The sequence below is a fragment of the Salmo salar genome, chromosome 25 (genome assembly GCF_965601325.2).
Source record: "Salmo salar chromosome 25, fSalSal1, whole genome shotgun sequence".
NCBI classification, from domain to species: domain Eukaryota; kingdom Metazoa; phylum Chordata; class Actinopteri; order Salmoniformes; family Salmonidae; genus Salmo; species Salmo salar.
Genome location: NC_138315.1, coordinates 46112337 through 46120506, shown reverse-complemented (window position 1 = coordinate 46120506; position 8170 = coordinate 46112337). Strand labels below are relative to the sequence as shown.

Below are 8170 nucleotides of genomic sequence, written 5' to 3'. Positions count from 1 at the left end.
TCACCTCTGAGGGAGCAGGATGACTCTATATAGGATTATTCTATAGTTATCACCTCTGAGGGAGCAAGATGACTCCAAATAGGATGACTCTAAAGTTATCACCTCTGAGGGAGCAGGATGACTCTATAGATATCACCTCTGAGCGAGCAGGATGACTCTATAGTTATCACCTTTGAGGGAGAAGGATGACTCTATATAGGATTATTCTATAGTTATCACCTCTGAGGGAGCAAGATGACTCCAAATAGGATGACTCTAAAGTTATCACCTCTGAGGGAGCAGGATGGCTCTATAGATATCACCTCTGAGGGAGCAGGATGGCTCTATAGTTATCACCTCTGAGGGAGCAGGATGACTCTATAGTTATCATCTCTGAAGGAGCAGGATGACTCTATAGTTATTACCTCTGAGGGAGCAGGATGACTCTATATAGGGTGACTCTATAGTTATCACCTCTGAGGGAGCAGGATGACTCTATAGTTATCACCTCTGAGGGAGCAGGATGACTCTATATAGGATGACTCTATAGTTATCACCTCTGAAGGAGCAGGATGACTCGATAGTTATCACCTCTGAGGGAGCAGGATGACTCTATAGTTATCACCTCTGAAGGAGCAGGATGACTCTATAGTTATTACCTCTGAGGGAGCAGGATGACTCTATATAGGGTGACTCTATAGTTATCACCTCTGAAGGAGCAGGATGCTCTATAGTTATTACCTCTGAGGGAGAAGGATGACTCTATAGTTATCACCTCTGAGGGAGCAGGATGACTCTATATAGGATAACTCTATAGTTATCACCTCTGAGGGAGCAGGATGCTCTATATAGGATGACTCTATAGTTATCACCTCTGAGGGAGCAGGATGCTCTATAGTTATCACCTCTGAGGGAGCAGGATGACTCTATATAGGATTATTCTATAGTTATCACCTCTGAGGGAGCAAGATGACTCCAAATAGGATGACTCTAAAGTTATCACCTCTGAGGGAGCAGGATGACTCTATAGTTATCACCTCTGAGGGAGCAGGATGACTCTATATAGGATGACTCTATAGTTATCACCTCTGAAGGAGCAGGATGACTCGATAGTTATCACCTCTGAGGGAGCAGGATGACTCTATAGTTATCACCTCTGAAGGAGCAGGATGACTCTATAGTTATTACCTCTGAGGGAGCAGGATGACTCTATATAGGGTGACTCTATAGTTATCACCTCTGAGGGTGCAGGATGACTCTATAGTTATCACCTCTGAAGGAGCAGGATGACTCTATAGTTATTACCTCTGAGGGAGAAGGATGACTCTATATAGGGTGACTCTATAGTTATCACCTCTGAGGGAGCAGGATGACTCTATAGTTATTACCCCTGAGGGAGCAGGATGACTCTATATAGGTTGACTCTATAGTTATCACCTCTGAAGGAGCAGGATGACTCTATAGTTATTACCTCTGAGGGAGAAGGATGACTCTTTATAGGGTGACTCTATAGTTATCACCTCTGAGGGAGCAGGATGACTCTATAGTTATTACCCCTGATGGAGCAGGATGACTCTATATAGGTTGACTCTATAGTTATCACCTCTGAGGGAGCAGGATGACTCTATTGTTATCACCTCTGAGGGAGAAGGATGACTCTATATAGGATGACTCTATAGTTATCACCTCTGAGGGAGCAGGATGACTCTATAGTTATCACCACTGAGGGAGCAGGATGACTCTAAAGATTTCACCTCTGAGGGAGCAGGATAACTCTACAGATATCACCTCTGAGATAGCAGGATGACTCTATATAGGGTGACTATATAGTTATCACCTCTGAGGGAGAAGGATGACTCTATAGTTATCAGCTCTGAAGGAGCAGGATTACTCTATAGTTATCACCTCTGAGGGAGCAGTATGACTCTATAGTTATCACCTCTGAAGGAGCAGGATGCTCTATAGTTATTACCTCTGAAGGAGTAGGATGCTCTATAGTTATTACCTCTGAGGGAGAAGGATGACTATATAGTTATCACCTCTGAGGGAGAAGGATGACTCTATAGTTATCACCTCTGAGGGAGCAGGATGACTCTATATAGGATAACTCTATAGTTATCACCTCTGAGGGAGAAGGATGCTCTATATAGGATGACTCTATAGTTATCACCTCTGAGGGAGCAGGATGACTCTATATAGGATTATTCTATAGTTATCACCTCTGAGGGAGCAAGATGACTCCAAATAGGATGACTCTAAAGTTATCACCTCTGAGGGAGCAGGATGACTCTATAGATATCACCTCTGAGGGAGCAGGATGACTCTATAGTTATCACCTTTGAGGGAGAAGGATGACTCTATATAGGATTATTCTATAGTTATCACCTCTGAGGGAGCAAGATGACTCCAAATAGGATGACTCTAAAGTTATCACCTCTGAGGGAGCAGGATGACTCTATAGATATCACCTCTGAGGGAGCAGGATGACTCTATAGATATCACCTCTGAGGGAGCAGGATGGCTCTATAGTTATCACCTCTGAGGGAGCAGGATGACTCTAAAGTTATCACCTCTGAGGGAGCAGGATGCTCTATAGATATCACCTCTGAGGGAGCGGGATGGCTCTATAGTTATCACCTCTGAGGGAGCAGGATGACTCTATAGTTATCACCTCTGAGGGAGCAGGATGACTCTATAGATATCACCTCTGAGGGAGCAGGATGACTCTATAGATTATTACCGCTGAGGGAGCAGGATGACTCTATAGTTATCACCTCTGAGGGAGCAGGATGACTCTATAGATATCACCTCTGAGGGAGCAGGATGACTCTATAGATTATTACCGCTGAGGGAGCAGGATGACTCTATAGTTATTACCTCTGAGGGAGCAGGATCTACATAGGGACTGGCTAGACATGTAATCACATGAAATTCCAATGTAAGGTTTTGGAGACTGACACATTCTTCTGAACCCTAATAAGCCATGCCTGATTAGAAGGCCAGATGAAACCAACCTCTGACAGGGTCGGTGTAGCCCCAACGTCACGACAATGTAATGACCAGGGGCCAGCTAGGGTAGCTTGAACCAACTTGTTACAAAGCAAGATTATTACCTCCTGTGCCATAAAGGTCAGGACCTATTGGCCGAAGCTGTGGGAAACTTTAGCCTACCAGGGATTACTTATCTGTACTTCTTGTGGATGCATTCCATGAACAGCTGTGACAGTAACATCCAAGTTTATCTCATTAGTGCAGACAATTAAGAACTGACATACTAACCCTATGGCAAAACAATTATAAAAAGTGATTGCCTGTAGCCTAGCTGTTGTCTGTGTATTAACCTCATTCTTCAACTTGTTGAACTACATGAACTGTAAAACAAACCATCAAAGAACACCATGTTGTGAAGACTTGATATAAATTCACTGCAATTCCGTTTTGCTGCCAAAGCACCATTTCCTCATCTACCTTAATTTCTCTTGCCCTCCGCCAGTGGCACGTCACGTCACTCACAATGAAGTTTTGAAACTGGACTTGTGGCCATTTTGACCAACATAATCAACACCAGTGGCCATTATACAGATGGCATCATGGCCAAAACATTTCACAGGATTTTCAACAACGCCTACCATCTGTGTGACGACCCTCCCACTCTGTCTGCCGAATTCTTTCTCTTTGCTCTTCTTTTCCTTATTAGGATGTCGGTGGGCGGAGCCGGGAGGGTCGTCAGTGAAATGGGACACACCTGGGCCCTGGTGTGTCCCGGGATAAATACACCTCTTCCCCATTCATTGAGGAGACTCTCTCCATGCAGACACACTGTTGGATGTGACATTTTTTTGTGTGGCCTTTTTGTTTGTTTTCTTTGGCACCTTTCAACACCCCTCATTATCACATCTATGCATGCAACCACTCACTTACACTACATACACCATTGTTTATTGTATATAGGTTACTTCAGTAATTAAATATATTTTTGTTATTCCTTATCTCCACGCTGTCTCTTTTTGTTACGGGCTTCGAGCCGGTTCGTGACACCTGTAAGTAGCCTAAATGCAATAATTCCAATACATTTTCCTGGGTGTTTGTAGTCTATTATATTATTTTGAGTTTGCGAAGTTTGAATTGTAAAGGAAATATGATTTTATCGTTTTGATATTGACTGTGTGCATTGTTGCTCACTTAGCATTCTGACCTTTCTAAAGGCATACATTATCAAGGCACAAGGCGAGACCCAGATGCAGACACAGGAGGCAGATGGTTGGAGTCTTACAATGTTTATTAACCCGAAGGGGTAAGGCAAGAGAATGGTTGTGGACAGGCAAAAAGGTCAAAACCAGATTTTGTCCTATAGGTAACGAAGGGCAGGCAGAATCAAGGTCAGGGCAGGCAGGATGATCAGGCAGGCAGGAAAGTAGTCCAGAGTCAGGCAGGGGTCAGAACCGGGAAGACTATAAAAAGAGAATAGAGAAGGAGTATGGGAAAAACACACTGGTTGACTTGACTAAACATACAAGACGAACTGGCACAGAGAGACAGGAAACACAGGGATAAATACACTGGGGAAAACAAGCTACACCTGGAGGGTGTGGAGACAATCACAGGAACAGGTGAAACAGATCAGGGCGTGACATACAGTTCGTCGGCTGCGAAGCCTCCTGTTGCTGTTGGTCGTCTCTTGAGATTTGGGGTTGCGGCTCTCGTCGTCGGGGCAGCGTCGGGGCTTTGCGGATCCATTAGAGCTTTTTACCTTCGGAAAATCAGTGACAAAAATGTAAGTCTTAATTTATCCTTCATGTGCCTCAATATGGGTCATTTTATTATGTAATTTACAGTTTAAAATGAAGACGAGACAGGTAAATCTAACTCAACGTCAGGTGGGAGATTTTCAATGGCCTACCTTTAACCCTGGGACCGAGTGGTATGCTGCAGTCGCTGCACCTTTTTCAGTGTCAAGCACAGTAGAAAATCGAAAAATATGATATCTTAGTTAACAAATCTCTGCATAATGTCTATCATTCATCATAAAACAACTATGCAATGTATCTAATATAGCCTGGCAGTGGATGGTGTGTTGGACATTGGAAATTACATTTGGATTTGCTGGTCGGAATCTTATTAAACATCTGTTAAATAATTACATTATTTCTATACCAACCTATTGAATTTCACATTAGAATCACATAGCTTTGATGTGAATATTTTGGGCATGTAACTCAGGCCTGGTGGTGGTGACTGTCTCATTATAGATACTTGAATATTTATTTATGTAATAATGGGCTCACCTGTAGGGCAAAACATCTCAGGATAGATCCATGTCAAGGCCCTGCTGCCCTCCCTCTGAGACGTTCTATTCAAATCAGCTATGTGATTGGACTACACATCATACGGTCTTTTAAGTGCTGCACAGGAGAACACAAGGAGGGAGGCAGTTTGAAGTATTGTGTCATGGCAGGACCTTGCAGTGAATACTATTGTTAGATAGCTAGAGATATGGCAGGAGGCTATTGGAATTGTAGGTTTGGGTTCTACAACTAGGGGTTTTGACCATGTGTAGTTGATAGCTGGCAGTTAGATGTGTTTACTGTATGTATTTTGCATAACCTTGAATATCCCTGTAACTTTCCATTTTTTTCAATCTCATTAGGTGCACAATGTACATTACAGTATGAGTGTCAATGGAAAGGTGGAGGAGGGATCCATGGAAATCGTTTCCAATAATAATCTGGAAAAGTTCCAAACTGGAAGTGAGTAGAAATGACGAGGCGTTGGAGATTCATGACTTTCATACTGTGAAGTTGTCCTTATTTTCTCTTTGAAGTAGTTCAACTGAGAGTTGGCATGTGTAGCAAAGTTGTGAGTGTAAATATCCCATCTCTGTGACTCCTGATTCAGGGAATTACAGGAATTCAGTTCTCTGGAGGGGAGAAGCATTATATTAAATCTCAAATCAAAACATTCCAGAGGTCAAGACGCTCAACAAGGAGTCACTGATGTTTGACCTGGTACCGTGAGCTTTACTAAACGCAACTAAAACATAATGTTATAACTGAACATATTACTAACTTTATGCAAAAGTATAGACCCCCCTTCTGTTCTAGATACTCAAGGACATGTCAATAATCCATTAGTCGATTGGGCTTTACAGAAACAAATTAACTTTGAAATGGAATGACATTTTAATGCCAATTGATAAGCCTGTGTACATAATGTAGGAGTAATGGCCTGATGAGGTGTGTTTCGCCCAGTCAGGAAGACGAAATAATGCCAGTGAAGTTTGACGAGAAGTCTCTGATCTGGGTAGCTGCTGACCGGCCCCTGAAGAACAGCAGCTTCCTCAGCACCAAGATCCTGGACCTCTGTGGAGACCTGCCCATCTTCTGGCTCCAACACACATATCCTAAAGGTTCCTCTCTCATGGCTCCTGCTATTCACATGGCTTAGTGATAGAATAAGAACCAGCACAAAGTTAGGAGATATACTTTAGAACAATAGTTCGTTTTTCTAGAATGTGAAAGAGATATAGTTGTTATATAACGAGATTTTAGATTGTGATAGAGATATTCAGGTAACTGATTATAGATTGTGATAGAGGTATTCAGCTAACTGAGATTATAGATTGTGGTAGATATATAGTTGTTATATAATGAGAATATATATTGTGATAGAGATATTCCGGTAACTGAAATAATAGATTGTGATATAGATGTTCAGGTACCTGAGATTATAGATTGTGATAGAGATAAAATTGTCATATAAAGAAATTATAGATTGTGATATAGATATTCAGGTAACTGAGATTGTAGATTGTGATGGAGATATTCAGGTAACTGAGATTATAGAGATTCAGGAGCGGCAACGGAAACTGCGTTTTACACCACCATCAACAAAACACCAAATTATGGAATTTCTCATCGACAAATGATGTCACATCCCTCCAATAGAGTTCTAGACACTTGTAGAATCTATGCCAAGGTGCATTGAAGCTGTTCTGGTGGCGGCCCAACGCCCTATTAAGACACTTTATGTTGGTGTTTCCTTTATTTTGGCAGTTACCTGTAGTTATTATAGAATGAGATCTGATAGAATGTACATTTTAGTCATTTAGCAGACACTCTTATCCAGAGCGACTTACAGTAGTGAATGCATACATTTCATAGATTTTTTTCCATACTGGTCCCCCGTGGGAATCGAACCCACAACCCTGGCGTTGCAAACACCATGCTCTACCAAATGAGCCACACGGGACCAACTAGTTACCTGTAGTTGTTATAGAATGAGATGTGATAGAGATGTGACAGGAGTGTTGTTGTAGAACAGGGAATCCTCATTTACAGTAAAACTGTCCTGATCATCCACCTAATAGTAAACACAGACCAGTCAGTGAGCTGTAAACATTATTTACATGCTTTTACCATTCCGATTTGTGTTTCAAAAGTTAGTGAGACACCCTGAACACACTTGAGGTATTTGGAGATCTAAACAAAAGCGCACTACTGTCTTACATTAAAAAAAATAATAATAATGATCTTGAAATATGCAAGGAATCCTTGATATCATTGTAACTAATTCAATTATTCAGCACGACTGAGCAACACCGAGTGTCTGTAGAATTGTGCTCGGAGGACATGTGTGGTGTCTAGTGGTTGTTGACCCAATACCCATGCCTCCTGTGGCTGCCTGGAACAGATGGAGAGAGGAGAACGAGAGACACGTAGAGAGCCAAGCGTCAGTTTGACATGGAGGAGTTTGAGGCAGCTGCTGAGGAGAAGAACACAGTAAGTCATGCAGAGAATAGCACCTCCGAGGAGGAGGAGGAGGAGGAGTCCGTGGGCTCATAATCCACCGGCTCTACCTACAACCCAGAAAACCCTACCATGTAATACTGAGAATATTGTATACTTTAAAGAGGAGTTGTTTTCTTCAAGCTTTGATTTGATTTTAGCCCCCCCCCCCCCGGTTTTCTTTGTAAGACACAGTACTTCACTGAATGGTGAGTTTGGAGGTCTGTGTGCTACAGTAAGGGATCTGTGCAAACCCACATTCAATGATCACAAAATTAGTTGTAATTGGGTGGGTAGGGGTTAGATGGACAGCAGTAATCTAAAGTCACTAGCAGTAGGTGATAACAGACACCCCATGTTATGACCCTGTGTTTCACAAACTGAAGTGAAAATCATTACCCCCTTAG

At 42.3% G+C, this 8170-nt stretch overlaps 1 pseudogene; it reads left to right on the top strand.

Annotated features, from left to right (window-relative positions):
* Window positions 1-3179: 3179 nt before the first annotated feature.
* Window positions 3180-7820, top strand: LOC106586836 (leukocyte cell-derived chemotaxin 1-like; annotated as a pseudogene).
* Window positions 7821-8170: the final 350 nt, after the last annotated feature.